The sequence below is a fragment of the Temnothorax longispinosus genome, chromosome 1, assembly GCF_030848805.1.
Source record: "Temnothorax longispinosus isolate EJ_2023e chromosome 1, Tlon_JGU_v1, whole genome shotgun sequence".
NCBI classification, from domain to species: Eukaryota; Metazoa; Arthropoda; class Insecta; order Hymenoptera; family Formicidae; genus Temnothorax; species Temnothorax longispinosus.
Genome location: NC_092358.1, coordinates 9,610,653 through 9,620,643, shown reverse-complemented (window position 1 = coordinate 9,620,643; position 9,991 = coordinate 9,610,653). Strand labels below are relative to the sequence as shown.

Sequence of the window (9,991 nt, the reverse complement as noted above, 5' to 3'; positions counted from 1 at the left end):
CGTCACGCAAATAGAGACGGTGGGTCGCTGCGAAAATTCCGAGGGCGACGCGTATATTTCGTTTTTTTGAAAAAAAAAAAAAAAAAAAAAAAGGGAAAAGAAGACTGACGCGATGCGACGTAATCGATCGATTACACCGTGAAACGTACGGAAACTGCGTTAAATAATGAAATAACCTGAGCCGCTGTACGTGTAATGCAAATTTAAAATTATAAAACCACCGCAGAAATCTAAATTAGATCCTTTTATATCAGATTACTGTAATTATTACTGTAATTATTACTGTAATAGCTTATACATGATTAATTTTTTTAGACAATTATAAATTAGTAAATTTTAAAAGAGTAATAGTAACTTTTCAACTATAATTTAAACTAAAGCCAGGCATTGTCCTGCATATTCAAACCACTTGCCTCATTGCAACCACTTTAATCACTTCTCAGTAAATGCAGAATTGGTATAATAACGCCTATATCTTGTAACAGTTTATATCTAAATAGGCAAAGAAAATAAATAAAACATAATAATTTTATTAACATGGAAGCATTTTCTATATCTTTTAAATTAATTTTTTTTGTTTCCGTTGAGACGATATTATCTGTATATTATAGTATCAAAATGCAATGAACGAACAATGTATCACACATAATCGCGCAAAGTCAGATATTTGATGTTGAACGTACCACGATTACGAGCCCGACTGCGTCAGCTCCAGTCAGCTCTCGTAAGACTATAAAAAAGGCGCTCAAGCGGATAATCTTGCTTTATTTTTAGACTAAGTGTTGCAAAATATCCTGCGCGCGGTCCACAATCACCCCTCATCGCAACGATATATTTTTCTTTAATAATTCACACAAGAAACTATCTTCAATTTCACATCTACAATATACAATAAAACATTTTTACTTACGAACTTGGGCCGGCGATTCATGAATGACACGTTCGGAGAGATTTCGAAAGGTCGCAGGACGGCGTTATTCGTAATCAGGATTCCATTTGCGGAATTCTCTCGGGCCTGGCTCCTCGTTGTCATACCGTAGAGATCGTCCTCTCCCAGCTCGGACTTGTCGGCGAGAGCCGAACGCGCGTACCCCCGTACGCGCGGGTACTCCTGGACCCCCCTTATGCAATCTACAGCAAGCCTCTGATCTGCCATAAAGTCATTTCATAACCCATCCCGAGGGTTAAGTACCCCTCGAGTCCCAAATCCCGAGTTAAGTGCGAACCCACCGAGAGCTTCAAACTTTCACGACACGATCTCTGGTCTCTTTCCTTCCCTCATTTCCCCGTCCGCCTTTCGCCTACCTTCGGTGTTATCTTTTGACAATTAAAGCTACAAAGCTGATACTCACTGAAAAGTTGCTTGAAAAGCGGCGCGGTCGATTATTTCTGCAACTTGCGGCAAACCGCGATACTCTGCGATAAGTTCTCTTTAACTTATCTCGAAATAAGTAAGTAGATTTTTGTATCATTGATACGTCAGGAAATTTAAATACATATTTCCATGTCATTGTTAGAAATTTAATTAGAGCTTAGATTAGTTTGACCTTTCATATTAAGCTGTATGCCCACTGTTGAGATAAAAATTGTGATGAAAATACCAATTCTGTAAGGAATTGATGTATTCTCTGTCTGCGAATAATACGACGTATTAATTTTACGATTCGACGGATAGCAGCTGAGATTTTCATCTACGATTAATCTCGACACTGACGTCCAGCACTATTACGCGAAGCCGAAGCCTGAACAAGACCGTGCATAAATTACAGGCTGTCTCGTAACGCGTTCGCGACGCAACGGGTTCCCGGCAGCTCGGGAGGAGAAGAAAAAACGCGGTGACACTTGCGTCGGAATTAAAAAGTAAAAGCTCGTTATAAATCAAACGTCTTGTCAGCGGGTGTGGCGGCTGGCCTTTAAGCTGCCGCGCGGGAGGGAGAAGGAGGAGGAGGAGGAGGACGGTGGCGGTCGGGGTGAAGGCGAAAACCCTTTCGTTAATTGCGCATCGCAGATGCCGGGCTATTGCAGGCGCTCTTTACGAGCCACTCTTCCCTCCCCGGTGCACCCGGTGAACGACCGTGGAAAAAAGCTGAGCTTCTTTGTAGCCGAGGAAAAGTTCGGGCCGTAAGCTCCGAAAGTGCCTTTAAAAGCGATTACGACCGTGCCTCGTAATCGTAACACGATCCGTTTACCGCGCGGAAAGGAGAGGAAGAGGAATTAAACGTGTTCGACAAATTTTTCACGGTACGCGTAAGTCCAGCGCCAAATTCCGAACGACTTCGAACGACTAATTAAACGGTGACTCGATGATTCGAATGAGATCTTGTCCTTGGATCGCAGCGATGAAGTAATCTTGTCACGACATTGACATTTTTCCTGAGTTATATTTGGACTTTGTTAATTTGGCAATCCAATTAACATTAGAGATCTGACATACGATTCGTTCAATCATCAGAACTTGTATTCATTCGTATTTTTAAGTGCTTGGAACGTGGATGATTTCTCGGAAGAAAGCGAGACGGCAAATATACATAAAATAATGTATTTATTATAATACCCCACTTCGCTACAGCGATTAACATTGATTTAACACAACTTATACCGTAATTCTATATAATTATGTATTTCCACACACTGACACGATGCCTGGCTGGGACTGGATTCTGGAACGATTGCTTGCAGGAGGACGATGCGAGACAACTCTGTAAGCTAAAACACAAAGGCAAATGCTCTTATTACGGAGGTGCTCGAGTATGGCCGGCGATCGATTATTTTCGCGGCGAATTGGCGCGTGCTTTGGTATATGGAATCGTGAATATTTCTGCAACGGTGACGCTTTAGCTCATTACCGTCCCGCGGCACGACGCGGGGGAGGCACGCAAATAAAAAAGCGCGCGAGATCGAGCAGTTACGGGACCCCGAGATGTCGTCTTCGGGGGGTCCGACGGGAGAGTCGGTGGATATCTAAAAGCGAGATCTCTTCTTCGCGGAGGAGGCTGCTGGCGGCGGTGGAGAGACAGAAGGTGGAGGAACCCTGGAGAAACGTTATTAATTGGCTACACGATAAAACAGTGTTAGTCCCCATTCGCTGTCCTTCGGCCGGACCCCCCTTGGCTTCCTCCTAAGATATGGGGCCACGCGACTTCCTCGCGCGTATGTGCGCGTGTGTACGTGCGTGCGTGTATCGCGAAGCTGGAGGTCCCGTGAGAATTACGAGGAAAAAGGAATCCCGAGGGCGCTGTGCGCGCACGACGGACGGACAACTCGTTTCCGGCGAAATTCCTCGCGCTGCAAAGAAACACGACACGCACGATCTTCTTATACCTCCCCGACAAAAATAATGTTCGTGCATCGAATTGCGTCTAAAAAAGGTTACTATTTAATCGGACAACTAGACGTGAACACACGATCTCCTCTTCCCTTACCGGAACTGCGAAGTACTGCGAAGATTTTTTTTAAACAGAACAATAATTTTTCTATATGTACCGTAATTGCGGACAATATAATGGGAAACTTCAACTCGTAGAAAAACTGTTGCGTAAGAGGTTTATTATTAATTAAAATTAATTTTTTATTATTTAAGATTATCTCATGACGTGGCACATCATAATCTTCGAGTTGCAGTGCGCATAATGCAATTGCCGCTAATCGCGGAGGAGACGAATTATTACGATAATTATCGAATGGAAATTAACGCGTACCACGATTCACATGCGCACACATTAACATTATTGAGCGTTAATTAAAAAGGCTACTGGACATATATGGGTCACTCTCGGTGTAAGAAGTCCTTGATTTGATATAATCCAGGTGCAATCAGTAATATGATAATAAATGCTTCGCATTTATTCGAATATTTATACGATGATAAATTCGAGATAACAGCAAGATAACAAGGATAATACATGCAATCGAGAATAAAGTCCCTTTTTTCAAATTTTATTTTCCATTTTTATTTTTTTTATCAAAACATCCTTGACTGCCGTCATATCAATATCTCCTACCGTTTACCAATAAAATCTCATTTAGATTTATTCCCAATCGTTAAATATCATACATGTACATATTGTACATTATCATTAAATAGTGCAACTCGAATTTATCAAATAAAAATCTGCCATTAAGGAAGAGACCATGCGTAAACACGTGTTTAGGTATTACATTACGTATCATGTGCGTGCGTCTCGCATCTCGCATCTCTTTCGGCTTTCATTGAGATTATTCCTTCTATTAATGTGCCATTAATTAAGGAGCGCGTGGAAAACGAGCGACGCGAAACGCGAGAGATACTAGCGTAGATGCGAGCGGCGATATATACGGTCTAGTTCGATTTTAACGTGGAAAATGGAAGAATAGTACGCCGCGCGGCGGCACCAGGGGAATATATTCAAGATCCGCTGTTCTCTTATCCGCTTGTATCTTATCGGCCCCTTATAGCCCTCTTTCTCTATCTGTCGTCCCCCATGATTTTTTTTCCTGTTCTCTGCTTGCTACGCGACTTTCTTTCTCTCTTTCTCTTTTTTCCCACCGTTCTATTCATGCTCTTCCCTTTTACATCGACAGTGTCTTCGCTTCACCCGTTATACACATATACACCCGTTGTCGATAGGGTACATATATCGCATGTGTTTGGTGCTCCTATCGTTTCTCCTCCTCTCATCCTCTATTTCCCTATCTCTCCCTCTCTTTCTCTCACCTTCCCTCTTTCTTTTTTTATTTCTCCCATATCGGTCCGTCCGCAGTTGTTGTTGCTGTTGTTGTCCTTCCCGCGGATGAGGGAGCGAGCATGAGGGCTATAGGCCATAAGGGCTAACAAGGCGATTACTCATGCCTCCCATAAGAAGGAGTTACAAGCGGTTTCGAAGGTTTATTGCGGCAAATGGCGAAATTTGTACCTTGCTAACGATTGGCCGTCTTTTTTGCTTCTGTCACCCCCTTTCTCCCCCCCCCTCTCTCTCTCTCTCTCGTGTTTGCATTTTTTATCGTCGTGTATGCATCCCCGATATGCGCGACCCTCGCGATTTAGCGTCCGACGCATATAATTATGCATCAAACGTCAATGTATTCTGAAAACGAGTGACACCAGCCTGTCGATCGCGGAATGCAAACATATTTTATCGTCGCTAAAACTCTCACGCAGACTATTAAATATTTGCAGACGATGCATCAATCAAATATCGCGATAATCCTCAACGTAAAGCCGAATAATTTTTTTTAAATCCAACAGGAGAACAAAGATAATAAAAAAAACATGTTGAGATAGCTATAAAATAACTAGTAGGGGAGACCGGGGCTCGTTGACACCGTTTTCACAATTTCGGCATTTGAGTTTTTATATAACTAATTATTATGATTAAGCAGTACTAATATGATAGAGAGAACCTTTCTCTACATTTTCATGCTAGGAACGCTCCTGTATACTGTATAGTTTCTTTTATAATAAGTGAAATACGAACATGCTGCATTGTAACCAACTTGCCCCGATAGTAGACTATTTTAGATGTAGCTTTCTTCATCATAAAAATATATCTAGCTTCTATCAGCATTGTAGGTAGCAAATCACATGTTCAAACAGGTCTCACGCGCGCGGCAACAAGTCAAGCTAAGCGTGTCTTGATATGAGCCAACATACCCCATCTCTACATACGTTTTATTTCAGTCATTTTATTACAATAAATTACTGTTGTTAGTCAAAATAACATGTCGTATAGTAACAGAAACTTTTCTTTTAACTAATGATACGTCACTTTGATTTACTTCTCAAGCTGAAGAACATTAATATGATATTTTGAAACGCTCGAAAATTTACTTGCCACCTCTTGAATCAGAGTTTTCTCTTTTTCTATTGTAATACTTGTCTGATTAAAATAAAACTTTGGGAAAAGTACCTATATCATGTAAGAGATATTTTGTGATAACTTATCAATTGTTTCTTTCGCTATAAGTACATAAACGGAACGCATTGCCAACTTGCCTCTTGTGCCAACGAGCCTCGGTCTCCCCTATTTTTTTCATTTTTCATTGTAACATTCAAAATTTTGATTGATATATTGTGTCTCGGTATTATGGCATTCCTGACTTTCTCCAAGCCAACTATCTTATATTTTAATGGTAAGAATTCGCAATATGATAGTAAAATGTTTCACCTCAAATCCGACGATATTTAGGCCCGCCCGAGTGTCCTGACTGCGCGCGATCGACGGACGACTCATCCTGGACGTCCCGAAAGTCCTGACGACCGATCCTTGACGGCTGGATGCTTCTTCGGGGGCCCCGGCTAAGTGCGGTAGAGCGGCGGCGGCGGCGGCGGCGGCAGAAGCGGCGGCCGGGCTGGTAAGCCGATCATCGAGTTTGGTGTATCCGAAAATGGGTCCGCGGGACGATCGGCGATCCGAGGGCAGGAAACTGCAATTTCGCAAAGTAGGGCCTTAGGTTGGGATCTGTCTTTATTCCGAGGTCAAATTCGCGGCCCACTTGTGCCGAGGAAGGGGAACGGGACCCCTCTCGGTTCCGTTCCCCCTCACGCCCCCTTAAATCCCGTCGGTCGGCCTACGGCAGCTCGAGCTCCGGCAAGCTCTAATTAGATTTTAAGTGAGAAATTGAGCCTGCCGGCAATTTTAAGGAAGCCGAACACACCGCCCTGATTAATATCATTATGTGCGTTCGCTTGTTACACCGTAGGGCCCACGAGATGGAATCCGCGGATATACAGGCAGATGCAAAACTCCTTTGTAATTCAATATAGCTTGCTGCTCGGTGAAATATATATATTTTTTTAATACCCATTGCTATATTAAACTAATATTCTCGAAAATCATCTTTAAAAAAAAATTCTGTTGTAATCTATTCTGCATGTTACTGTATATTGCGTAAATTGATTTTCTAATTTATGTATAGAGAATAACTATCTATGTGCCGTATACGTAATAAATATGCTTAATGATGAAGAATCAGAGCCTGTACTTCGATCGCTGAAAAATACGGTAACGAACCTGTTATGCCGTTGTAACGATTACAACGATCAAATAAATATGAATCTTGGAGCGTGCTATATCAAAATATGAAGCGACTCTCGCGCGATCGCCGAGAGATAGCCAGTGGCTTCTCGTCCCGATGCCCGAAGGACGAAAGGCGGAAGAGAAGCGGTGAAGAAAGACTCTCGCCGAATAGCAACGGGAGCGAGGAAAGAAGATATGCCATTACAAACGCTTATTTTCGGGTAATCGTGCGCGGTGCCATGAAAGGAACAACTTGCAATTATCATTGTTGTGGATGCATCGGCCGCGTCTCGGGCAGTATCTCCTCTTTTTTTCCTTTTACCTCGATTCCCTCCTTCTCTGCCCAGAGGCGACGCTAATTTTTTGCGTTTTGAGGAAACGAGGCCCTGTTGTCCACGATCACCTCGCCGCGCGTTCCCCGACACGCAAATCATTGCGTATTGGTACGCAAATTTCGATACGTGCATTGAAAGTGGCCCGGTAAAAGTACAATCAGAGGTAAAGTAATTTGAACGGTTGTTTTCACATACACCGTATAGACGAATAATCGAAAAAAAACTTACTCTGAACTTATAATTGAAAAAGTTATTGAGAATGTACAAAATCGTATTTTTGTTAAACAAATCTCAAACACAGGTGGCAATTTCTCTCTTCCTCCGCGCTAAAATCACGAAAATCGCGAATCGAACCGCGACGATCTCTCACCAAAACGAAAGGTACAAATGCGATGTTAAATATGCGTTACGGGCATTATTGCTACACATTTGCTTTAATGACCGTCAGCTGACTCGGCACTACCAATATATGCCGATTATATATATTATCTAACCGTTTAAACAGTATATAATCATTACTATTATATTAATCGTATCATTATCAAGTATAATCGCATGGGCGATGAATTAGAAGAGGCTAGCCTGAGACGAGTCAGTTACCGTTTTTATAATGAAATAGTGAGTCTGTACTATTAGCACGATTCAGCGGTGGAATATTTTTACATAAATCTTCATCGTCAACGTAATCGACGTGTGCCGGTTGCACAGCGCGCGGCGGCCCTGTTACTGTTGAATGCCGATGACGCTGTCGTTAGCGCAGGACGATCAAAATCATTAGTCTCTCGGCAAAGAGCCGTCATTAGCACAGCATTAAACGGTTATTAAGGCGTGCACACGGAAAAATGTGATCTGGCGGGGGCGAATAAATTAGACGAGAAAAAAAGGCCGCGGCGCGTTTACTATTAATCACCGACAGGCCGTCCGATGCCCGGCTCTCGTCCGTAGAGCCTCGTTTTATATCGATTTCTGATTCAGTGCTTTGTTTACTCGTCGTTTTGATAGCCAACCGTCGCGAGTTTAACGACACCGAAGTGTCGTGCCCGACACGCCGTTCGTGATTGGAGTCGCATAAATAAATGGATGTAACCGCCGTTTGTTACCCTCCCGCTAATTAAGCCTCGAAGTTCACGAGAGGCCTCGTTGACGTTCGCGTAATATCGACCGCGCGAATTTGATCAAAGTAATATCTTGATGCAAATCGTATTAAAATTCCAATAATTTAAGCTTTTAGAATTTCTAGACGAAGACGCATCGAGATTTCCGAATCTTAACAATTCGAGTGAATCATCCTGATCCGATCGCAGGTCGAGAGAAATGATCTTTCCGAAAGAAATTCGTCACGGTGATTACGTAAATGCCATTACGGAAGCGTCGTGCGTGCGTCCGGTTTCATTTCGTAAAAGAGTGGGCATAATGAATGTGCGCGGTGGCACCGCGGTCGAGTAGACTTTACCCTCTTCGAAACCGATGCGACGCGAGCGGCGATCATCGCGCGCTATTCATCAGCCGCGCTCTTTTACCACCGGCGTGACGTGCCGTGGCTAATGGCACCTCTAAAGCGCCAGACAGCGACGATAATCCCGACGTTCCACTCCACGGGCACCCCTCCTATGTACACGATTTCCCGAAATCCTCGTGCGGGCGTCACGCGTATCACCTGTCGTCCACGCGCGCTGGCGCGGCGGGCACGCAACGCAAAAAAATGTGTTAGCATGCAGGTAGCACAATTCTCGATGACTTAGTGAGGTTTCACCTATACAACTCGATCCTTTCTACAGGAACATGTGCCGAGCTCCTGGTCTCTGAATAATTTCTTGGACTACGAACAATTATAAATGTGTATTAATATATCTCCTTCTGCTTTTTTACCTATATAATTGTTCTAACAAAATTACTTTGTCAAAGGTGATTCTTTGAAAGCACTATAGATTTGAAACTTAAGTTTCGTTGTCTTCACCAAGATTTGAATACGTCGGGGCGAGGGGAGGTCTTGTAATCTCTTTCTCTCTCTCATTTTTCTGCATTTTAATTCTGGGTACGTGATCTTGCAGATTACGTAAATAAAGTTGTTAACGCACAAAGCGGGGAATTAAAGTTATAGTCCCTCGAAATTAATGCGAATAAATCAGCAGTTATAAAGTATTACACGTATATGGGAGATTTATTACGTAGGAATAATTATATAATTCAACACGTTCAATGGTGCATAAATTTTGCGTGACTTGCCGCGTGATCGCACGAAAAAAGAAATTAGGTATGCATAATCCCCTTATGTTATTGTCGGTCGGGTAATTCATGCGGTACTAAACGTGTTAATTAATCCAACGTATCAAGATTTAAAAGAGTAAATAAGCAGCTAGAAGCCCTAAATTTCATCGTTGCGTGGTTAAATAATAAATAAACGACAAGGATAAATATCGCATATCAAGTAGTTCGTACCTCGAACGCGAGTAAAAAATGAGCCAGGAGGTTCCCACTTAACCGACTTAATTAATGACCGAATCCATCATCGGGACGTTCCCACAATGATGTAGAAGACCGCCTGCCAAGTAAAGCCTGCGTGCAACCCTTTTTCTCAACAACCAACCTCTTTTCACGCGTATTGCGAAGTAGACAAAACCGCGACGCAACTGGCTGGCCAGTCCACCTTTCCGGAACGAA

At 42.8% G+C, this 9,991-nt stretch overlaps 1 protein-coding gene across 1 annotated transcript in view; it reads right to left on the bottom strand.

Moving 5' to 3' along the window:
* Positions 1 to 2,525: 2,525 nt before the first annotated feature.
* Vvl (ventral veins lacking) overlaps positions 2,526 to 9,991 on the bottom strand; it is a 44,887-nt gene continuing 37,421 nt past the window's right edge. Inside the window, exons 2-3 of the mRNA XM_071794353.1 lie at positions 6,144 to 6,402; positions 2,526 to 2,706 (exon numbers count right to left, since the gene is read on the bottom strand). The gene's annotated coding sequence lies outside the window, so the exon portion shown is untranslated. The remainder of the gene's footprint in view (positions 2,707 to 6,143; positions 6,403 to 9,991) is intronic.